The sequence below is a fragment of the Myotis brandtii genome, unplaced genomic scaffold (assembly GCF_000412655.1).
Source record: "Myotis brandtii unplaced genomic scaffold, ASM41265v1 scaffold333, whole genome shotgun sequence".
Classification (NCBI taxonomy): domain Eukaryota; kingdom Metazoa; phylum Chordata; class Mammalia; order Chiroptera; family Vespertilionidae; genus Myotis; species Myotis brandtii.
The window spans coordinates 2,562,068-2,575,389 of NW_005362842.1; the positions used below are offsets into that span (position 1 = coordinate 2,562,068).

General features: G+C 46.5%; 1 pseudogene; it reads right to left on the reverse strand.

The window, feature by feature from the left end:
* The window catches only part of LOC102253102, a 904-nt pseudogene extending 683 nt beyond the window's left edge, over positions 1-221 (reverse strand).
* Positions 222-13,322: the final 13,101 nt, after the last annotated feature.

Consider the following 13,322-nt stretch of genomic DNA (forward strand, 5'->3'; position numbering starts at 1 on the left):
ATCTGCCAATTCCTCTGACGAGGACGGGGTTTCGGCTGCAGTGGGGCTTCCCCTTCTTAGGGGCCTTAACCTTGCCGCCGGCATCGGCCTTCTTCTTGGCTTCAGGTTTCTGCTCCTTAGTGTCAGGCTTCTTCTCCTTAGTATCAGGTTTCTTCTCCTTAGTGTCAGGCTTCTCGGTTTTCTTTTCACCCGCCATCTTGCAAGAAGGGAAAGAGAACTAAGGTCCTCCATCCCCTACCCTTTTATTTGATGAAATTACAAAAGCAAACAGTTAAGTTTCTCTGGTCTTTGGAGAGCTTCCAAACCCCTCTCTCGGTGATCAGGGAGTGGCTGCTTGGGGCCCTGGCCAATGAGGAGCTAGTGTGGAGGGCTGAGGGCTAAGAAAGAGAGTCTGGCCTAACGCCAGTGCAGGAGGCACACCTTTATTTCCCAGTAGTGTGGACACACACATACAAAAGATAAATTGTTCCTCCATTCTCATCTGATGGAAGTTCTCATTGATGGACTTGAGCCCAGTGCTGGAAGGGGAGGGGGGGAAGCAAGGGAATGCCAGGAACCACTTAATCCCCAGGGATGCTGGTCTCCTAGCAGCCCACCCAATGAACTCTGAGACCAGTCCCTGAGCTAGCGACTTAGGAATGACTGACTGCTCCTCTCCCCTTCAGCAGCCCATACTGCCAGGCCAGCTTGAACCTCACGGGAGCATCCCTGGAAACCCAGGCACCTCCTGCTTCCCTCTCACAGGTCAAGTTCCACCCACACTGTAATTAGTGCTGCTCTCCACTCTGCCATCTGGTGGCCATAGTAAGCAATTGCAGCTTTCCCACAGGACAGTTACTTCAGTGGGATGGGGATGTCACCTTCCATCTGTTGTCAACTATTTATCCCCACCCAGAGGAGTGACCAGGCTCTTGTGTTTGGTCCTCTATGCCAAGAAACTTGGGTGGATTGCCAGGAAAGGAGTGAGAACGTTTTAAACAGACAACATTCTGAGTCCTTCACAAAATGATTCCTCAGCCGGCTGCCAACCAGAGCCTTTCTCTTGCCTCCAGCCAAGCCTTCTATGCCCGCAGGACACTTTTCCTGGAGTGAACCCGGCCCTTGTCTTTGTTCCTTTGTTAATACCAGTCCTGAGCCATTAACCCCCACAGTCCCTCCCTCCATCCCCAGGAGGCTCCTAGCTAAAATTCTCCAGGTGGGCACGAAGAATCAGCTGACCATATGCATTATGAAACCTGTGCCCAGATAGGACCTAGTGGTAGACAGAATCATGGTCCTCACAAAGATATCCACATCCTAATCCCCAGAACCTATGAATGTACCTTGCATGAGGTGGGTCCCCCTGTATTCCTCATTTTAGAGAAAATGAAAATGAAATACAGAGTAAGTGACTTGCCCAAGGTCAAGCAGCTAAAAACTTCATCATTTGCTGAAAACCAGCCCTGGAAATAGCCCATCCTTATCTGAAGAAGGAGGAAGAGGAGGCAGGGCAGAGGTAGAAAAGAGGGGAAGGAGGGGGGGAGGAGAAGAAAGACATACAAATTTTCGATGGAAGAAACTTTCTCATCAAGGAAACGAGCCTGTGTTGGCTTTAGGGTCTGGGGTCTGGGATTCTGGCGCTCCCTCAACAGTATCCAACGTGTGGCCAAGTGTGATGGCCTTCCCTTCTGAGACTTTCACTGAAGGTTGGGAAGATAAAGTAACAGGCCTGGGTGTGTATAAACAGCAAGTGCTGGAATCAGGACCTAACTCCAGCTCAACCGGCTGCAGGAACTGGAGAAGATCTGACTCCGGGATCCTGTGGCCTGGGGAGGAGCGAGTGGGAGCCACTGGTGGAGGTGGTGTACATGGCAGGCCCAGAGCCTAGAAGTCATGTCCTGGGGAAGAGGTGGGTGAGGTCAATCAAGCCAAGCATCAGGGAACAGGCTGAAGGTTGGGATGGGTGTGGAGCTAACATGAGAATGTAGGGACTGAGGGTCCCTAAAACCGAGGACCAGACAGAGCATCAGACAAACAAGAGCAGCCTGGAGGAATCTGGAGGCACCCAGAGGCGGAGGCCTGGGTGGAGAGCAGCTGCTGTTTACGCAGGCTGGCTGAGAGGAGCCGCCCTGCCTAGCCCACACAGAGCATGTCAGCCCTCAGCAAACCCTGCCAGTTCCATGCACAGGAGGCCATGGAAAGAGGACATTCTTCTGTGGCTCTACGCCATGGGAAGCACTCATTCCTTCCTTCGTTCCTTCCTTGGGTCGTTTTATTTTTTAGGTCAGCTCTGGAGAGGCCTTTTGTTGGACACTGGAGCATTGAAAAGGTTGCAGAAAGCTCAGATGCCACACCTGAAGGAAGGCAAGGAGGAAGGAGCCATGGGGCCCACGGTGGGCTGGGAGTGAGGGGGATGCCCAGCGGGGGCTCTCCTGAGCTCCTCATCCACTATTGTCCCAGGAACGGCCCAGCAGACAGATTTGTGATGGGGAATGGAGCAGGAGGCACTGTGCTCACCTGCTGAGGCTTTTGGAACCACACAATATGCTTGATTGAAAGGCTCTTTTAGAAGCTTAATTTTTTAACATTAAAGAATTAAATCAATAATGTCCCCATTTCAGCTTCTCTGTGATTATGTCCTTTGTGTCCTGTTTGCTATTTAGTAACAAGCTTTCTAAAAATTACAATCTATGTCATCTGTACCAAAAGAAATCAGGAAGGAGGAAAGAGGAAGACAAAGAAATTAGCATAAGATGAACCCCTACTATGTGCCAGGCACTCTTCTATTTTAGGTCACCCTCACTAGGACCCCAAAAGGAAATTGTGGCTATAATCCTCACTTTATGAGTTCGGAATCTGAAGCTCAGAGAGGTAGAGACTTGTCAGGTCACACAAAAGAGCAGAGCCTGGGCTGGAAATTCTGGGCTGTTAGATTCCAAACCCACCCTCCACCGCTGCCTTCTTCGTTAGTTCACTCCACTCAGAGGCCCACCCAATAACAGGACCCCTTGTGCCCAGGACCTTCCTGTAGCAGGCAGTTCCCGTTTTCAGGCATGACTCACAGAGCCAATGGGAAGGCTTTCCTGGCCCACCTGGCTGGGCCCCTCAGGTGGTGCTGGGCCCCCTGAATGGCCCCAGGGATGGGAGGAGGAACCGCAGATCTCCTGTCCACAGAGGGCAGGGCATTAGGCTAAGTAGCAGGATTTTAATGTGCAGGGTCCCGTTTGGGACTGGGAGTGGGATGGCTGCCAGGTGCACCTTTGCTGCCCTCCCGCTGGGAGACTTCAGGTGGGCCACTTTCCTCTTCTGAGCCCATTTCCTCGTCAATAAAAGGAGACCAGCAGTACCTTTCATAGGAGTGGGAGTGATTAAATTAGAGGTTGTACAGGTAAGTTTCTGGAGTTTTTCCTACATGGTGTCCACAGAAGCGACCAATGTTGTAATGCTCTGTGATGGGGACTGGCTGTCACAGGGGGCAGAAGAGGAGCTCATGGCCAGTGTCCTGGATGAGGCTGTGCCCTTGAATCAGCTCAGTCACAGTGGGGCTCAGAACCCTAATGCACCCTCACCATGTTCTGACGACTCCGTCTGGTCAAAGTCTGGCTTCCCTTCCATCATCTTCAGGTGAACTGTTCCCACTGTCACAATAGGAGGGTGGGCCTGGGTCTCCAGGCCGTCTTGAATGTCAGGTCCCACCCCCTTCCGATCACCGCAAAGGCAGTTGCAGGCACTGTGGCTCCCATTCTGGGAGACCCACAGAGATTATTCTGTTCTCTATGGGCTCCATACAAGCTCTGTGCGTGGAGAGAGGTGGTCAGGCTTATAGGCCCCACTGGGCAACCTCAGGCAAACCCTTCACTCCTCATTTATTGTCATTCATTAAGGGATGAACATCGATTGAGATCATTGTGTCCAGCCCCTGGAGACATGTAGTAGGTGGACCTGGTCCCTTCCTACGTGGTGTGGCTGCCTCATCTCACTTTGGTTCCCCCATCTGTAATCTAAGAATTGGGTGCCTGCCATGCAGTGTTGTGGTGAGAATTAGGAGATAGTGTGTGTGGATGTGCCTTATAAGCTTCAAATAGCCACAAATGTTCTTGGCAGGTTTATTCACAAGAGCCAAAAACTGGCAACCACCCAAATGTCTATCAACAAGTGAACAGATAAAAGCAAACTGTGTTAGCAACTAGTTCTCTACATCCCAACAACGGAATATTACTCAGCAATAAAAAGAAACAAATGATTATGTGCACAGCATGGATGAATCTCATAATAATTATGCGGAGTGAAAGAAGTCAGGAAAAAAAAACATGCTGTATGAATCCATTTACATAAAATTCTAGGGGAAATGCAAATTAATCTGGTGTGACAGAATAAATCGGGGTTGTCTGGGTGTGGGGGAGTCCGGAGGGATGGAGGGGCTGCAGAGTCAACAGGAAAATTATGGAAGTGATAGATTGTTGTGGGCTGAATTGTACCCGCCCCCCAAAATAATCCATATGCTGAAGTCCTACCCCCAGTCCCTCAGCATGTGGCTGTCCCTAAAGCCCTGTTGTTGGAGCCACCTGTCTGTGGCATTTAGTATGGCAGCCCCAGGACACTAATCCACAGACATGCTCCTTGTCTAAATGGTGGTGATGGTTTTGTACGTGTACACGTATGGCAATCTCATCAAATTACACATTTTAAATATATAGAGTTTATTGTGTGTCAATCATCCCTCAATAAAGCTGTTTTTTAAACCCACTATTAATGAATTAAGCATCCACGCAGCTTCCAGGCCAACTCTGGTTGTGCCCCAGCAGAGAGGACCCAAGACTAGAGGCCCAAAGAGAGGCCTCCAGCCCAGTCCTGTGCCCCTCAACCTTGCTTGTACCTTTGAATCACCTGGGAAGTTTTTAAACTCCCCATGCCCACCCTGTCCCTTAGACCAATTAAATGAAAATACTTGAGGGGGGGGGGGTGGACATGAATAGTTTTTAAAGCTCCCAGGTGATTGCAAAGTGTGTCCTAGGCTAAGCAGTAGCTGCTTCAACCCTCCCCCATGCCCCCCCATTCCCCCATCCCCAGGAAGCCTACCTTAGAGAAACCAGCTCCTTCCAGAACCTAGCTGAGCCCAGCCAAGCACCAGGATGCACTCGCCTGCACTGATTAGAAAACCTAATTGCCTAAGGTTCTATGCAGAGCCAGCCATTCCACTCACATTCAAATGTTTATTCCAAATGGTCCATTTCCACCTGGAAGGGGCTTGCAGGTAGCCAGGGGAGAGGGGAGGAGGCCCGAGTTCAGCACAGCCGGTAAGAGAAGCAGACTGTCTGCAGAGGCTGCCATCCCCCATCATCCAATACACAACTATCCCCCCACCCCCAAGAGATTTCTTAAGTGTTTGCACTTTAGTGTTCCAAGGCCTGAATCATTCGATTCTGCCTGGTGCAGGTGCTGGGGCTTGGGAACACACAGTAGATGATTTGCATAAAGTGAGTTATTTGCATAGAATGGAAAATTTGTATGCAGTAAATAGCTAAGGGGAAGATAAAACAATGGTCCAGAAATGGCCTAAAATAATGTGTTAATTTGTAGCCCCAGTGTATTCTGAATGTTTCTCTGGAAAGTGAGCATCTGCCTTCAGAGAGAGAGAGCGAGACCCAGGTCCTGGCAATCGCTATCAAAAGGTAAGAGGATTGGAGCTGGGCACATTGCTATCCAAACATAATCAAGACATCTCTGGTAGGGAAGGTGTTGGAGGGGGCTGGTGAGGAGGGAAAAAAGAGAAAGAACACAGGCAACAGTGTGGTGATTGTTGGGGGTTGGGGGTGGAAGAGGGTATAGAGGACATAAATGGTGATGGAAAAAAATAAAATAAAGAAAAAGCAAAAAAGATTCTGTTAGCTGAGAAGAATCAGAGAAAGTCTGCTGGGCAGAAAACCAATGATCTCAACCGGTAGCAATAAATGTCTGTTAATGAAGAGATGATGCAGTTATTTATGGGACCTAAGTAGGGTCTTTTCTCTCTTCCTAAGCCCAAATCCAAATATTGGGATCTTATCGATACATGATACAGATACACAAGCATGAGGAAGCATTACCTACTGACAGTCTGAAAGCATTGCCATTAGCCAAGATAATCATGACAACGTTGACAATTAACATTTACAGAGCTCTTATTGTGTGGCAAGCACTTCTTCCAGACCATCAACTTTCTATTTCAATTTTTCAAGTTGTCTTCAATTTTTTTCTAGACTTAAGTAGATTTCCATTCAAACTACCAAAGCAATTTTGGTCATTATGACAAGCCAATTAATACAGAGGTGTATAAATTAATAGCCAACAATATCCCTCTCCCCATCAAAATAACCAATTTAGCAGAACACTATGTTAAGAAGAGCACAGACAAATCAGAACAGATTCCAGCAACTGACCTGCTCTAGACACACAACAAAAAAGAGGTTTCTGTCTAGCCACAGTGGCTCAGTGGTTGAGCGTCGACCTAGGAACCAGGAGGTCCTGATTTGATTCCCAGTCAGGGCATATGCCCAGGTTGCGGCCTCAATCCCCAATAGGGCAGAAGGCAGCAGATCAATGATTCTCTCTCATCCTATCTCTCTCTTTCCTCCCTTCCTCTCTGAAATCAATAAAAATAAAAAAAAAATAAAAAGAAGTCTAGAATCCCTGGAAGAGTTGGATTCTCAATACCTTTTGCACCCCCACAGTGCTCAGAAAAACTAGTTTTACTCCCATCTCCACCAATAACTTATTAGACAAGTTACTTAGCCTCCCTGTATTTCTGTTTTCCTGTACGTGAAATGGAAATAATAATAACACCTGCTTCATAGGACTGCTGTGAGGGCTAAAGAGATAAGACCTAGCAATTTTACTTTTAGGAACTTATTCTACAGATAAATTCATGCCTGTATGCAAAGAAATACACAGAAGGATTTTCACTGCCCTGTTCTCTATAAGAGCAAGGGCCTGGGAACAACCTAAATGTTCCTCAATAGAAAAGTGGTTTAATAAGTGATGACACATCTGTAAAATAGAAAAGAATAAATACCATGTGGCTGTAAAAATAAACAAACAGATCTTATTATGCTAATGGGAAAATTACCAAGATACATTATTACATGTAAAAAAGCAAGGAGCCGTGCAAAATGTATAAAATGCAACCATTTTAATTAAAGGACATGCCCATATATGATGGTTCATGGATTTAAAAAATTCAGAATAATGTGACATAAACAATGTTTGCTTCTAGGAGGGAAAGTGGAAACCTGCAGGGGGAGGGGGACTTACATTTTACAGCATATCTTCTTGTATTCTTTCAATTTTACACTTGTTATTTTTTAATTCAATAATGTAAATAAAGTGCTTAGTAGTCTATGCCAATGAGTGTTAAGTATTACTGTTGTTGGTGATGTTATTGTAATGGATTACTACCAATTTCTTTTGACTAACATGACATTTCAGGGGACTCTGCCTCTGGCTCCCTTGAAAGGCCTGTGCCCTGCCTCCTTGCCTTCTCCCCTTTTCCTCTAAGGAAAATGAGAAACAGAAAACTGTGGAGACTAAATTCCTATTTTCGGTCTTCTCTGGAAGAAACAATTCCACCTGGACACATCTACAAACCAACACAGTCCCAGCTGCCTCTCGGAAAAGGTGTGAGTTTCAGCTAGAGGTGCTGGGGTGTGGGGAGATTACGCCAGCAGGTGGAATCCTGCTGCTGCACCCTAGGAGAGGGTTCTCTTAGGAACACCGTCTTTGAACAGGAGCCCCCACTTCGGAGTTTGTAGTCAAAGGTGCTGCTGTATGTCCCGCCACCTGGGGCTGGCACAGGGAGGGGAGGCTGGGTAAGAACACTTCCTCCCCAGTGGTGCCACCCTGGCAGCCGGACAGGGAGTTTCTGGATGAGATTAACACCTGAATCGGTAGACGGGGTAAAGCAGATTGCCCTCCCAGGATGGGTGGGCCTCTTACAATCAGTGGAAGGCCTGACAGAACAAAAAGTCTGACCCTCTGCCAGAGAGAGAACTTTTCCTGCCTGACTGCTTTCAACATGAGACAGTGTGCTTTTTCTGCCTTCAGGCTCAAACTGAAACATCAGCTTTTCCTAAGTCTCAAGCCAGCCGGCCTTCAGACTAGAACTGTACCATCAGTTGTCCTGTGTCTCTCTTGCCAATACACCCTGCAGATCTCGGGACTTCTCAGCCTCCATAATTATGTGAGCCAATTCCTTATAACTGATTGATTGGTTGATTGATTGATCTCCCCTATTGGTTCCATATCTTGGAGAACCCAGACTAATACAGTACCCAATAAATGTTTGTGGAATGAATGAATGAATGAACAAGCCACTTACAAATCCTCTTTCTGACACAAAGTCTATGTTAGACAGCCAAGTTCAAAAACCACAATGCAAACCCAAGGGAGTTTCCTGGAGTCACTGCCAGCAACCTGCATGCGATCTGCAGGTTTCTGGGTAAAAGACAAAGGGTGGCCCTCCCTATGAAAGGAAGACTAGCTCCTAGTCATAGCTGGAGCCTGAACTCCTTCATCTGAACTTCTCTCCACTCCTCTGGTCTATCAGGAATAGCTTTCCTCAGCTGCCCAGCACTTCCCACCATGACAGCTTGACCCGCTGGCCTATGGTGGGTCTTCTCTGATTCATCCTTGTTCGAGATGACAATAGCTCACTGGCCCTGGGGTCAGCCAGACTGGGATCTGAGAGCCAGCTCAGCCAGGATGTCAATAAAACTTCAAAAGCTGTCCTGCACTAGCCGGTTTGGCTCAGCAGATAGAGCTTCGGACTGAGGACCTAAGGGTCCCAGGTTCGATTTCGGTCAAGGGTACGTACCTCAGTTTCAGGCTCCTCCCTGGTCGGGTCCTGGTCAGGGCACATGCAGGAGGCAACCAATTGATGTGTCTCTCTCACACTGATGTTTCTCTCTGTCTTTCCCTCTCTCTTTCGCTCTCTCTGAAAATCAATGGAAAAATATCCTCGAGTAAGGATTAACAACAACAAAAATGCTGTCCTATAAAGTTTGTCCCTTTCATATTTTTCCTTGAACATGGTTCACAAAGTTGCAAAAGCACAAGCTGCCATCTCCATGAAGCTGTTTGTCACAACACATCCCTCTGCAGCATTCCCCACACAGCATCCTCATGCAGTGTCCCCACTCAATGCCTCATGTATTGTCCCTACCCAGTGTCCCCATACAGTGTCCCCAGCATCCCCACACATTGTCGCTATGCATTGTCCCCACTCAGCGTTCCCATAAACAGTCCCTTTCCTAATTTACTTAAAAATTAATAATAACTACCTTTTCTTGTTATTGCTACAGGCCAGTGACAAAGATTCTCTCCTTGGCGAACCTTTTGAGCTCGGCGTGTCAGCATTTCGAAAAACCCTAACTTAATTCTGGTGCCGTGTCACATATAGAAATTTTTCGATATTTGCAACCATAGTAAAACAAAGATTTATATTTTTGATATTTAGTTTATATATTTAAATGCCATTTAACTAGGAAAAATCAACCCAAAAAATGAGTTAGCGTGTCACCTCTGACACGCGTGTCATAGGTTTGCCATCACTGCTCTAGACCAAGCTCCTCTGAACCCTCAGGACTATGCCCCAAGCTTGACCTATAATGACTTTCACAGTCCTAGTGGGTGGCTCAGTTAGTTGGAGTGTCATCCTGTATACCAAAAGGTTGCGGATTCAATCCCCAGAGTGCATACGGGAGGCAACCAATTGATGTCTTTCTTCTCTTCTCTTCTCTTCTCTTCTCTTCTCTTCTCTTCTCTTCTCTTCTCTTCTCTTCTCTTCTCTTCTCTTCTCTTCTCTTCTCTTCTCTTCTCTTCTCTTCTCTTCTCTTCTCTTCCTCTCTCTCTCTCTCTTTTTCTCTCTCTCACTCTAAGATCAATGAACATATCCTCAAATGAGGATACAAAATAAATGTTAAAAAAAAGACTTGAGCAAACACAGTTTCTAACAGCTCAAGGCCACATTCCTAGGATGGCCCTAGCCCCTTTAAAGTGCCTGCCTGAGAAAACGCAAAGCTACCAAAATAATCAACTCTTTGTTCCAGCCAACACTTGAGGATAGAGCCCAGTCTCTGTGGGAGGGGAGTCCAATTGGACAGGTGCCAGTTAGCAAGTCCTGATGGGTTTCACATATTTTTGAAATTTTTCACTATACTGACTCTGAGCACCCCCTCACTCCCTCCCTATTGCTTCATTCGCCCTTTAAAACACCCAGCCGCCTCTGTACAAATCGCAGTTGAGTCCAGTTCACTCTGGACTCCTTTCCCTATTGCAGTAGTATACTACTGATTAGAATCTGTCCTCACCACTGTAACCAGTGTCTGGCACCCAGCTAAGTGTTTCTCATTATAGTACCTCGTTTGATCCTTACAAGAACCCTACGAGATGGGGTCTGTTATCACAGATGGAAAAACTGAGGGTCAGAGAAGTCACTTCCTTAAGACCACAGAGCTGGTGCGCACTGGAGTCTGCAATCCTACCCACTGCATACTTTCTACAGTAGCCTGTTACAGAGAAGAAAGGAACCATTTGAATCAAAGAACCAACATTCTAATCCCAAAGGCAACATGGTCACAGGTTCAAAGCAGAGATCGAAGCTGTCCGCAGCTGGCCCATCATCCATCAGTAGTAGGAGCTGGTGTTGGCCACCAAGGCTGAAGTTAGCAGGGAGCCAGGTTCTGGGCTTCAGCAGTCACATCCCTTTCCTGAGATCATCACAGAAGCTCTGCTCCTCTGCCTCTCAAGTCATCAAGTCTGACCCTGGCATCCAGCCCCCCAAGTATTTTACAGCACCTTGGAGCTTTTGTGTGTAAACAGGTTCAGTGGTGGGACAAAGGGCTCCCTGCCCTCTTGCTGGACGGAATTTGTTTTGCTTCTTTTTTGTGAGATTATAGAGATATATTCCAAAGCTCCTGTGAAATCTGGTGGGCAAAGAGTGGGCATAAGCAACATTGGCAGCTCTAGTCTCTACTCTAGAGGGAATCATAGTCCTTTGAGGGATGTGACCAGTTAAAAACAGTATTGAGAAAGGAGCCCTGCCTTTGGAATCTGAAGACTTGGGTTTGAGTTGAATATATTTATATATGATCCCTCTGGATCTCGGTTTCCATAACTCAAAAATGGTAGCAGTGATACCACTGTAAATTAACCCAGTTATTCATTCACTAGAAAGGAGCAGGGAAGAACAGACGTGTGCCCAGTAAAGTCTGGATGACATAGGCAAGGCCTATCAGTCACACCTAGAAACAGGTCATTGGCCAGAATAGGTGTGACCACTGATAGCTCGGGAAGATGTGATACTTAAACTCCTGAGCAAAGGAGTTCTCTCTCTCTCTCTCTCTCTCTCTCTCTCTCTCACTCTCTCTCTCTCTCTCAGGCTGGGCTCCTGGCTCTCTTGTTGCATGGGGTGAGCACCCCTGCATTCACCCACATGGCTCACGGCCATGTAGACCCCACACAATGGACTGACGGACTGGAACAAGCCTGATGCTACATCGCTCCAAGCTCCACCACAGAACAGAAACTCTGGACACTGGCTTTGCTTTTTGCTCTGCCAAATTCCCAGCTGCACCTTTTCCAGGACTGGTTCAAAGGAAATGGGACTTTTGAAACCAAGGAATATAATTCCATGGAAATAAAAATCACTCATTCTCCTGTTCGAGTCCTAGAAAATTCTTTTTCTCAAGATATCGTTAAGAATCTGATGCCCAGCACACCCAGTGGGGAAAGGGATTCCCCACATCCCCTGATGGACACCCCCCTTCCATCGATAACAGCAGTATCTCCGGCAGCACCTACCTTAACTGCTTGCCACAAGGAAACTACATGCATGCCACAGGGAACCTACAGCAGCTAGTCCAAGGTCAAGAGTGTCCATCCTTAACAACCCAGTAGCCCTTTCACAAGCCAAATAACCTAATTGTTGAAGGACAGATAGCACTATTCCCCCAAAACAGCAATGTGTTATATTGAAAGCTCTTTCTTTTTTTTTTCTTTTTTCTTTTTTTTTTTTTTTAAATAGTAGTAGTGCTTTAATTTCTATGCATTTTTGCTTTGGAGAATAATTTCAAGTTTGGGAGATTCTTTTTTTCTCATGCAAATTGACTTTGATTTGGAAAGAACTGTGACAGAGCTCTGGGGTGGGGCCTCCGATCTTAATGACCACATTTGCATATCAATGGCCTCACTTCATTTGCTGCCTCCCCCACCCTCAGAGCTTAGATGGCTCAAGACAGAATGGAAAGAAGGGAGAAATGGTGGTTGTTCTTCCTTTTTAAAAAGTTTAAATATAGGAACTGCTTTGAAATAAAAGTTTTCCCATGTACTTTTGAAGTTAGACTAAGCAGATAAAATAGATATTTTATCAAACTTACTATGAACAAAAAGGGGCCACATACTAAACCTGATAAGCTCAGGGAGGCCTGCATGGAGGCAAACTCAGAGACCTAAAATAACCACAAAGGATGCTCTGAAATTAAAACTTTTTAACTAAAAGCAGTTTATGGTCGGTAGTCAAGTCCTAGGCTGTAATATTCCCTGATAAAAGTCAATCTTTACCTTAACTAAGGCTGTCTATTGTCTTTTTGCATCTACAATAACATACTGTTAGGCCCAGATTTCAAGATCCCCATTAGACCATACCAGGGAGCCAGCCAAGTCCGATGCAAAAGCAAAGAGTCCTTTATTATCAAACCCAGGTTTGGCTCTCAGCCTCCACCAACGCACGGCGAGACGAGAGTGCCCGCCCCGTGGGAAAAAATTGGGTTTTATAGGGGGGTGGAGTTAGGGGAGGAGAGATGACTGTGGGCCCTGCTGATTGGCCAGGTGCAATTCGGGTCTTGTTACACAGGATGTGGTCATATCTATGGCACGCACGTCCCTTGATTGTTTAGTTTAAAATCCTGGGCGTGGCTAGCAGAGGCTTGGGCTTCCAGGAAGAAGGTACTTTCCTAAGCACATGGCTGCTGCCCCAACATGGAGGATACAGGGCAAGATGGAGGGCATAGCCCTCGCCCTTTCAATACCTTTGGGATGTCAAAGTAATTTCCTTTTTCCAGACCCCTGAAAGCACAGGTGTTGTAGTAAAATATAGAAATGTTTAAAATGCTTAAAGAATGTTAGAAAAGTTTTAAAATGTTTAAGATAACTTTCCTTAAAACTTAAAGTATAATATTAATGACACATTCCCCACTGCCTTGAAGCATGTGTACCCCAGAGATAAGGATTTGAACTGACAAAGAGTGACTTGTCAAGATAAACACTTGTGTGAGTGATGTACTCTCCTTTGCCCCCTCGCTGTGTTTGAG